Source organism: Geospiza fortis, unplaced genomic scaffold (genome assembly GCF_000277835.1).
Source record: "Geospiza fortis unplaced genomic scaffold, GeoFor_1.0 scaffold285, whole genome shotgun sequence".
NCBI lineage: Eukaryota > Metazoa > Chordata > Aves > Passeriformes > Thraupidae > Geospiza > Geospiza fortis.
Window position 1 is genome coordinate 1347998 of NW_005054403.1, and position 9946 is coordinate 1357943.

The window sequence follows — 9946 nt, forward strand, 5'->3', positions numbered from 1 at the left end:
CCTGCAGCCTTCTGCAAGCAGCAGTGAAGGTGTTGTGGCTAGGGCAGGCACAGGTTCCCAAGGATGCCCCTCTTATCCCAGATGCAGAAAAGAGGCAGGGGGCAGTGCCAAAAGGAACGCCAAAGTTTGCCTTTCCCTTTTTGGAATATCAGTGCTCATTGATCACTAAATCACTTAAACAGCTTATTAAGTAGATGTCATAGAGAGTTACTGCCAGTCTTCTATTAATTTAAAAATACTAATGGAGGTTTTCTTTAGTGTAATTTCTTTCTGAATGAAAAATGTTCCCTGTGTTAAATGATGAACATTTTGGTCCTCACTAACCAGTATGCAAGGTTGTTGATAATGCATAACACAGATTTAGTAGAAATTTTAACACCACAATATGTTTTTTAAGGTTGCTCCATAGCTTTGTTGTCTTATTTCTTTATCATTTCAAAGGATCCCTTCCATTTGGTTTTTCCATTTGCATACAAACTGGCATTCTCTTGATATATATTATTCACAGGTTCATGTCAATACCAGCATAAGCAGAAGCTATCAATCACTTCTCTGATGATAACAGTAAATAAATAATGCACACTTTAAACCTTCAAAGCACTGCATAAATATCAGTTTGTTTTCACAACATCCCTTTAAGCGTTGAGGAAAGCAGTTTAACCATTTCACTAGACAAAAGCTCAGATTCAAGCACAGCTTAAGACCTGTATGAGTCATTTTGTATATTACCATAGAAGAACATACATTCTGATACATAACATATACACACAAGACTGGAAAAAGCACATTTCCTGCCTCCCGACCCCCACCCCCCCACAAAGAAAAAAAAGGAAAGAAACTGAAGCTTACTATTTCTTATTTTTAAAAGAAAGCCAGAAAGCATTTCCCTAACAGAATTGCCTTCAGTGTTACCAGATTGTGTTGCCTTTCTCTTTGGATACTGAAAGCTTCTGCTTCCCCACAAACATGGGGAAAAGGGGAGACACCACTGCCTGCTACCTCCTAGTGCCCTCTTTCCCACAGGGCATGAGGCTGGAGCAGCAGCTACACATCTTTTTAGCACCTGTAGGCATTTCTTTGTGGCCACCTGTGCTGTGCCACTCTCCCATACCAGGGACAGCACATCTGCCACAGGCAGGTCTGTGTCCTGAGCAATACAATGAAATATAGGGGGGGAAAAAAGCTTTCTTGTGGCGAGGCTGGGCAAACTCTGTCACAGACTGACTGATGAGCTTGTAGAGTCTCCAAACTCTGAGAAACTGAAAACCCAGCTGGACACTGCTCTGAGCAACCTGCTGCAGCTGCCTGTGCCTCGAGCAGGAGCTGGGCTGGACACTCTCCAGACATGCATCTTGCCTCAATTGGTCTGTGTCTTTTGCATAAAGAAGTTGGGAATCCCCCATTTGAACTGCTACATGCCCATGAAAAATAAATACCAATGTTTGAGGATACCAAAGCATTTCACTGCCTTCTACTTTTCTGTGGATACAGCTAGAATGTAATGTCATGCCTATGGCAAGAGAGGTCATCAACTCCTGCAACAAATGATATAGGGAGCCAGACACATGAAACAAAAAACATAGACTGAGGATCAAAACTGGGCACCTGATTCCAATATTCAGTGCAAGGAGCAGACGGGGATTCTTTGTGTTTGGAAGCCTTTCAGTACCAAAATAAAACTACTGTTCACTGTCCAACAAAAGACTGGGATCAAGTATCAAACTTTTTTTCTTTTTCTTTTCTCTTCTTTTTGTTCAACAGCTACCAGCCAGACTTCGTAGCAGCCTTCTCCCACAGTTTTCCTTCACAGATTAAAAAAAAACAACCTTCCTACCCATTACATCTTTGGTTATTTCACATCCATTGATCATTCTGTCCACCTAGCAGAACAGGAGCAAATAAGCAAGAAAAATAAGATAAGGCTAGATTTTTGTTCTGGAAAGCTGCAGCACTGTGCTGTTTTCCCTGTCTTCTCTCCTTTTCCCCCTCCTTACATATCTGCTTTCATCCCTAGAGACATTTCCAATAGCAGATAAATCAGCGCTTTGAATTCTTCTTCTGATGTTGTAACAAGCTGGCAACTGGCATGACATGTTGTAGAGAGACACATGTGAATACCTAAGTCAGAAATAATGAGATTTCTCTCTCATATTCAGCGTGAAATGAGAGGCAAACGACATCACTACTGAAAACAGAGGAGTGCAAGAAGAGGTGTGGGGAAGGGAGGTAGGAAGAGAGGATGCCTAATGCACTTTGCTTACTACAGTGGATTTCAGAAGAAAGACTGTCTTACAGCACCCTGGGAAGCACAGACTTGGAAGGATGGGACAGCTGCAGAGGGCAGTGTCCTAAATCCAGGCAGCTCCACCCCATATCCCAAGGACACATCCCCCATGGCCAAGCACTGCTGTGTGATGTGGCCAAATGAACCAGCCTTTCAAACAAAAACATACGGGACAAAAGGAGGAAACAAAAGAGAAAGGGAATAAAAGGTCCCAGTAAATCAATTAATGCAAAAGTCTGCTTCAGTTAATAGGCAGCCCTGGTAATTGCTGTGTGCTGCCTGTGATGAATAGGGGCTGGTTACCGTTGCACAACTCATCCCACTCTGCACGGCTGGGAACCGCCAGAATGCTGATCTCCGCTGAAAGTCTTTAATTATTGTTAAATTAATCAGGGCAATGTGTCAGGTCTGGGTTCATGCTTAATTGTCCCAATTTCTTGCAGCCTTAGACTCCCACCTCCCTTCCTTATGCTCCTATCCCCCTCCCCTCACATATGCATCATTTTTGTATTGGTGTTGTTTACACAGCAATGAGTCACAGAAAGGCTTTTGAGGTCCCTCACTTGCACTACTTCAGGACTCTGTGTCTTCAAAAGCCATAGTGTAACACAAAACTCTGGAAAGCAGAACTCCAGACAAACCACAAGACAGAGGGCAGAGTATTTTGCCACTAGTGCAGAATTCAGATATGGTTGCTGTTGTTACTTAACACTGGGCATGCAACCACATCTCAGTCACAATCTCATTCTTTGGGCTGGTAGAGAATAAGGGGCACCACCGTCTCAGACTTTCTCCTTCCCATTAGTGATCAGTCCACTGAACAGCTTTTGTCTTAACAGAGCATCAGCAAGGTGAAAATCTGATATAAACTGTTTTAGACTTCAGAGCAGAGGTCAAGAGCCTGTCAATGGTTAGAGATGATTTCACATATTCAGAAGTCTTCTTCACAAAGTCTCAAGCCCCTAGATTCTCTCTTCTCTGCCCAAGATGCAAACAAATGAGTGGGATTGGACTAGCATATTCCACACAGCTTTCTAAGAGTTAAGCCACAAGTACACAAAAGACTATAGCAAGGAGAAAGAGGCTGTGCTCCATGAAGAGTCAGGATAGGACAAGAAATAATGGGAGCAATTAAGGAATAATTAAGTTGTAGCAGAAGACATCTAGGTCAGGTGTAAGAAGAAAAAAGGCAAGCAAGAGCAGGAAATTACTTGAATAAATTTCCTAGGGAGACTGGGGGATCTGTCACCAGGGGATATTAGGAAGCAGACAGACATAGCCTGAAGACATTGAGGTGGTCTGAGTGACTTCTTCCAGACCCACAGTGAAAAATCAGACTGGTCTCAGGGGAGGGCCATCAGAGATGAGCAAAGCAGCAGCAGGGATCCTGAGGACCTGCTCAAAATAGAACTGCAGTGACAAATGCAGGACTCCAGGTTTGGCACTGTAGAATTCTGAAAATTACCCACACTTCAGTGTCAGTCCAGCCTTTACACGCTACATAAACAAGATGGAATTTTCCATGATTCTTACAATGTAAACATATAATTTACAGAAAAGTTTTGGAGGAAAAAAAGTAAGGTGCATTAAATTAGACAGTTTCTTCATTAATCAAAGAGCATAATCTTCACAGCAGTCTGAGTTCACCATTTTCCATCACTATGCAGAAAGTTAGCTACTTTTATAATGCAACCTGCATGACATAATCATACTTCTCCCCTTTCTCACACAGCAAAATAATCCATAGAGCAAGGCACCAAGGGAAAGTCCTGAAAAATCAAACCTGTGCACAGCCAGCAGAAGCAATATTTTACTTTCTTTTTTACCATAGGCTAAGGAAGACTTCATGAAGATTGTTCAGAAAGTTCCTTCATTATTTCTAGGTCATTGACAGGAGCAAATTTACTGTTTTGAGGAATATATTATCAAGAGATGCCCAATCTAAGTGATCTAATGCATTTAACATTGTGGGGCTGCTCACAAAGAACTTCACCATTAATCTGACAGAAGGGGAAAGACTTGAATTCTGAAATCTCTGGTAGGATCCCTAGTCATTTATTTATTCCTTCATGTTACTATATAACTTTACTTTTGGCTTCTCACCAATAAGTAAAAAACGTTCAACTGAAGGTTTAGACTGCGTAAGAATATATCTTTGCATACTTACATTTGATAAGGAAGCACTTTAGATAAAATGTGGTTGTTGTATCACTACAGTGATTTTTTCTTACTTTCTAAAAATGGAGACAAATTAGCAAGTCTTTATTATCCTAGAAAAAGGTTTCTAGCTTCTTATTGGCACTCCCATATTTGCTTGTCTCTGTTTTACATTCATCAGGGATGATATAATTTACATATTTTTATTTGCACTAGAGTAGCAATTTAGGATCATTGTGCAATCCCAGCAATCTGTATCACACTGCACAGCTCTGACTTCCCCACTGTGCTGTAAGTAAGGAATCTAACACCAACATAAGTGAGGCAATAGTTTCCCTTTACCTAATTGACTGCTTTCAGCTCTGAGACCTTATTTTGGGATGGTTGGAGGGAGGGAAACGGTGGGAAAGAGAAGAACAAGAAACAAAAAGAGGGACTACAATGAGATTCACTCCTTCAGAAGAAAATGTCTTTTGCTTTTTATTCAGCTGCGTGAAGCAGCAAAGATAATTAGATAAAATTGGTCTTCAAAAGATACATTTCAGTCAGCCTATTCTTCTTCCACTGAAGGGCAGATACAGAATGATCTACTTCAAAGATGAATATGTTTGGATCCCTCTGTGGCAGGTAGATGGACTATAGTAGACACTTCCACAGCACTGGCCCATCGTTTTCTTCCCAAATCCAGTCATGAATGCCTCTATTCTCTTCAGTCCCCAAACTGCTCTACACTCAGCAACTTAGACAACTCCTGGTCTTCAACTGCCTCATTATCTTGGATTATTTTTGTTCTAAAGGTGCTTCTTCTAAAGAAGACAGGCCTCCATTGAAACAGTATTACCTATGTAATAACAAATGCTGTCTCATACATGTGCATTGCATGCACCACCTGATTTTCTGAGAGTCACTACCCAACTTGCCAAGAATGGCATTTGTGGGAGAGTTCTTATTTTCTTTTTACATTAAAAGATCTATTTCACAGGTAGCTGTAGCTGAGACATCATTTTTTTCCTTTTTATCTGTGTGATACTCGCATAATAAAATCACCATGTTTCATACTATCAGGAGAGAGTAAAAGCACAGAGTGGGTAAAACCAGTTCTAGGCACAGTGCAAACCAAATCAGGACATCGTGAATTTGCTGGCACTTATTATCCTGCTTTTCTTGTCCATTGTAAGCATCATAGCATTATTCCTGAAAAATGTTCTTAAAATCTTTTTCTGAGTTTGTTTACCCCTGAGGCTAGTATTTTGTACTGGAATTTTAGCTCTGCCAAAAGAAGAGTCAGTTAGACAGTGTTAACCAATGCTTGTGCCCCCATGCTTTATTCCCAGATGCCTCTTTATACTATAGCAATTCTTATGTTATTGTTAAATAATTGGAGGTGGGGAAGATGTGAGAAGGAAGTTACATGTATTGGCTTCTACAGATGAGAACATAAAAAATACTTAAAATTCTCTCAAATGGATAATTTCCTAATTATCTTTATAGATTTTCTGTCTGTCTTGCTATTGCTACCACTGCATCTCATTAGGGGTTGTTTAGCCTCAGATGGTCTCACAATTGTTGTTTCACGATGCTTTTGAAAATTACTATAATTTGTTTGTTACTTGTGTTAAAAAAGGCTTGAATTATGAGCTTTTTCAACAAATGTTTACTGAGTATTACAGAAACCATAATGAAATTTCACTCTGTAACACTTGGTGGTTTTATTTTTTATTATTATGATGTTCTTTTCTTTAATCATCCAAAGCATAACCAAACAGTTAAACCCTAAGCAGAGCTCTTAAGAGTTAAGTTATGGTTAGCCTAGAGTTCTGGAAGTAGGACTTCATTAATTTGAGCAGTATGTTATTACAGCTTATACATAACAAATCATAGCCATTAGTAGCTGAAAATTATTACTTGAAGGCTAAGGAGAAACAAGATGACAGTCTTGACTTGACCTTCTAGGACTGTGTGTCAATTCTCTGTGCCACAAACAAGTTAGATAGGATATACTCAGAAGAGAGGTCAAATTAAAAAAAAAAACAAACGGTTTTTCCCTCCTATGAGACAAAATGTGTTTCAGCAATCTTGAGTTTGGAGAGTGGAAAACAAGAAACATGAAAATGCCCTCCCCTGGCACCACTTTTCTAAAGCGGAGACTCAAATGATGACCAGAGGGTCTCCACTGCCCTCTTTACAGCTGGCAGCATTTGTTAGTGTACAAGGTAACAACAGAGAACATTTTAGATGGCCTCACCCTCCTCCCTGAGTGCAAGATGGAAATGAACAGCCCTACTCTGAGGTGCCTGAAGGGCTATGACCCCAGACCTGTCAGCAGGGAGAACAGAGCTATTTGTCACATTAGAATATCACTTTTCCTTCTCAGAGTACTGCACTCAGTTTATATATTTTTTTAAAAAATCCTTAAAATGCTCGAAGGATTTAGCAAAGGTACTGCTTTTCTCCATTTTCAATCTGTTTTGCTTGTGGACTTGAGAGCAAGAATCTGTGGCCAGCCTTTTTCAGCGTGTGATGGAAGGTGCGTGCTCTCTGCAGGCTCTACAACAGGATGCTCTCCAGAAACAGCAGCAAATCTGAGAGAAAGGGCCCTCAGGAAGATGAGTAATGCAGAGAGAAAAGAGAGATTTCCATGGCACGAGGTCCAAACTGCAATGCTTTATGAAGATCAAGGGGCCTGGATGTCACTGAGCCTGCACAGAGTGCCTCTGTGAACAGAAAAAGTGAAAAAGCGCCTGCCCATCGCTCATCCCTGTCCCACAGGAGGCAGCTCGCTCCTTGGGCTGTCCACTCTCTGCAGAGAATTTGGTGTCAAACCACATCAGCCTGAAAATTGTATTTCTCCAGGCTAGCACTGACATTCATAGTTCAGAAGAAAGACTATAGGCCTGATTCATCCTCATTTCATGCCACAGCAGCTCCACAGAAGCCAATGGAGCTGCAGCAGCACATACCTGGAACGGGTCTGGCTCAGCAGTCTGGAAGTCCTGGGGTCTCTCCTAGACAGCTTCTTGGGAAGAAAAGCTCCTACAGAGAGTTCCCACCATGTCAGCAACAATGGTGCTTCTGAGAGTCTGTGCACAGGATTTTTGAAAGGGAAAGATTCAGCTCTGTGGGAAGTATAAGCCCAGTATGAGCACTTCACATGGATAACTCATACAGAAAAAAATATGACTGGCAGGGCACTGATTTACTGTAGATCCTAACACTGCTTCAATGCAATTGCCACTGCATTTTGGTGATGTTGCAGTCTCTTCAAATGGCATATTCTGGAAATTATTTTCAGTGCTGCTTTTTATGTTAACATTTTGAATTATTAAGCTGAGCACTTTGAAATCAGCACTGCTGTGAACCTCTGTGAGGATGGACCAGATGACCTCCAGAGGTCCTTTCCAACTTAGAGTTTTCCCTGAATTTAAGATTCAGAGATTATTTACTTCTGGTGATGCTTTTTCTGCAAAGATACGTTTCAAACCAGACTCAAGTCATGCACTCCCTTTTGTAACCCCTTTTTCCTAACAGTACTAACTAGAGTGCATTACTCCAAGAGCATTACCAACTTATCTACACCAAATCTGCTTTTAACACTTACATTTATTTGTGCATGGGAGTTTGTTGTAATTGCTCCTTACTTAGACATTGCTTACACCTGAGAAGCAACATTTTCCAGACTGCCACCATCCATTTCCCCAGAGCTTCTGTATGGCTTTAAACATCTCACCACTTCTGTTATCCCAGAGTAAATGAAGAGAGCCTGATGGCAGCCAGAACAAGAAAGCAAATCTCATTTTGTTTTGCTTTTTAATTAAAAATAAATCACTTACACACTGCTCAGATATGTGGTGGTGTCTGCCTGTGTTCCATTCTGTGTGTATGTCTATACACCACGTTTATGTAGAGTCTGTGGAAGCTATTTTCCCAGGAAAAGTCTGTCTAAGCCCCAAACCGACACACCCTAGATACACCACTCAAACTCAGACTAATTAAAAATGTGAACATGCTACATCACTCATGTTTCTCTTGGCACTTCCCAAGGTTTTCTACGTGCTGTGCCAAAAGTGCTTCTGTCAGTCAGGATCCAGCTCCTCACCACAAAGGCAAATGCCAAAGTGATAGAGCAGGCACAGATTTGTGGAGGGAGGATTGCAGGAGCAGGCAGATAGGATGGGCTGCCTGGCCCACACCTCTCCAGTTACTCTGCTGTCCTCTCACCTCTACCACCCATATTCTTTTCAGCACTGCAGACACTCCAGTGCTTTCCAAAAGAGCTGTCTCTGCCTAGTGGCACTGCAGGAGCAAACCAGTTCATTTGAGCTGGTAAGCCTGTCAGTTATTATATAAAAGATGTTCCAGTTTTACAGTATATAAATTAAGCTTGACACAACTGCAGCAGGACCTTTACTTTTCCTGCATATCCTGTTACACTTGATGGGAGTTAATAACTGCAGGCAGTAAGAGAAAGACACTGCTTTCAGGAAAAATAGTGAGGAGTAGATTTCAGGGGACATGAAGATGCTCCTTGCAGTGAAGAATTTTTAAAATTAGCCGACAGTCAAATACCCCAAAATACTTACTTGTGTATCCCTTTGATCTTTTGTGCTCAGTTCTGTGGCTTGTTGGACGTGGCATCTTCCCTTCTCCTGCTTGCTTTGTGCAGGAGTTATATTTCAAGGCATCAGAGTGCTGAAGGCTGTTAGTAGGAGGTATCATTTGTGTGGCCCTTATCCTGATTAGCTGTGTTTCCACATGTCCTTTAATTCACCCAACTAATCCTACTGATATCATGACCTTTATCTTTTACCTCCTTTATCACCCTCAGCTAATGAACTAGTTCCCATAACCTAGGTCAACCTTTACAAATAATCAGCCAGGACTGAACTCTCCAGCTTTTGTCTGCATAACCAAAATACCTTTGCTTTGCCAAATTCAAAGCACAGCAACAAGCTAGAAATCAGATTAAAATGGATTTGTAGCAAATATTTTATGCAAATTCTAGCACCTTTTTTTTAAATTAAATATTCCATCAGATATTTGTCTGTTATTTCAGACTTTGACTAACTTGACTATAAAATAATATTCTGCAGACATTTGCCACAAATCATCATATTATGTTTGAATGCACTCTGATATAAAAACAAGCTGGAAGAAAGCAGCCATGTCATGGCCGATATCACTTGTGTTTGGACTGTGCAACCAAATCTGGACCATGGGAAAAAGATACACCATCATGTCAGGAGACTCTCCCCTCTTCTACTTTGATGCACACACAGCTTAGGTGGTATCAGCAAACAAACAGGCCAGTATTAAGCGTGCAAAATGAGGACTTATGTGCTTAAGCCCTGAGCATATTTCCTGTGTGGAAAGAAAGCTAAGAAGGCAGAAAACACAGCAATCTGCAAAATTGGGCATTATTGGTGCACCTAGAAGAGTGGAGCCAAGACCCCTCCTTGGAGGCAGTCAAAAGCCAACACAACAATAATGTGAGATGCCAAGATATGC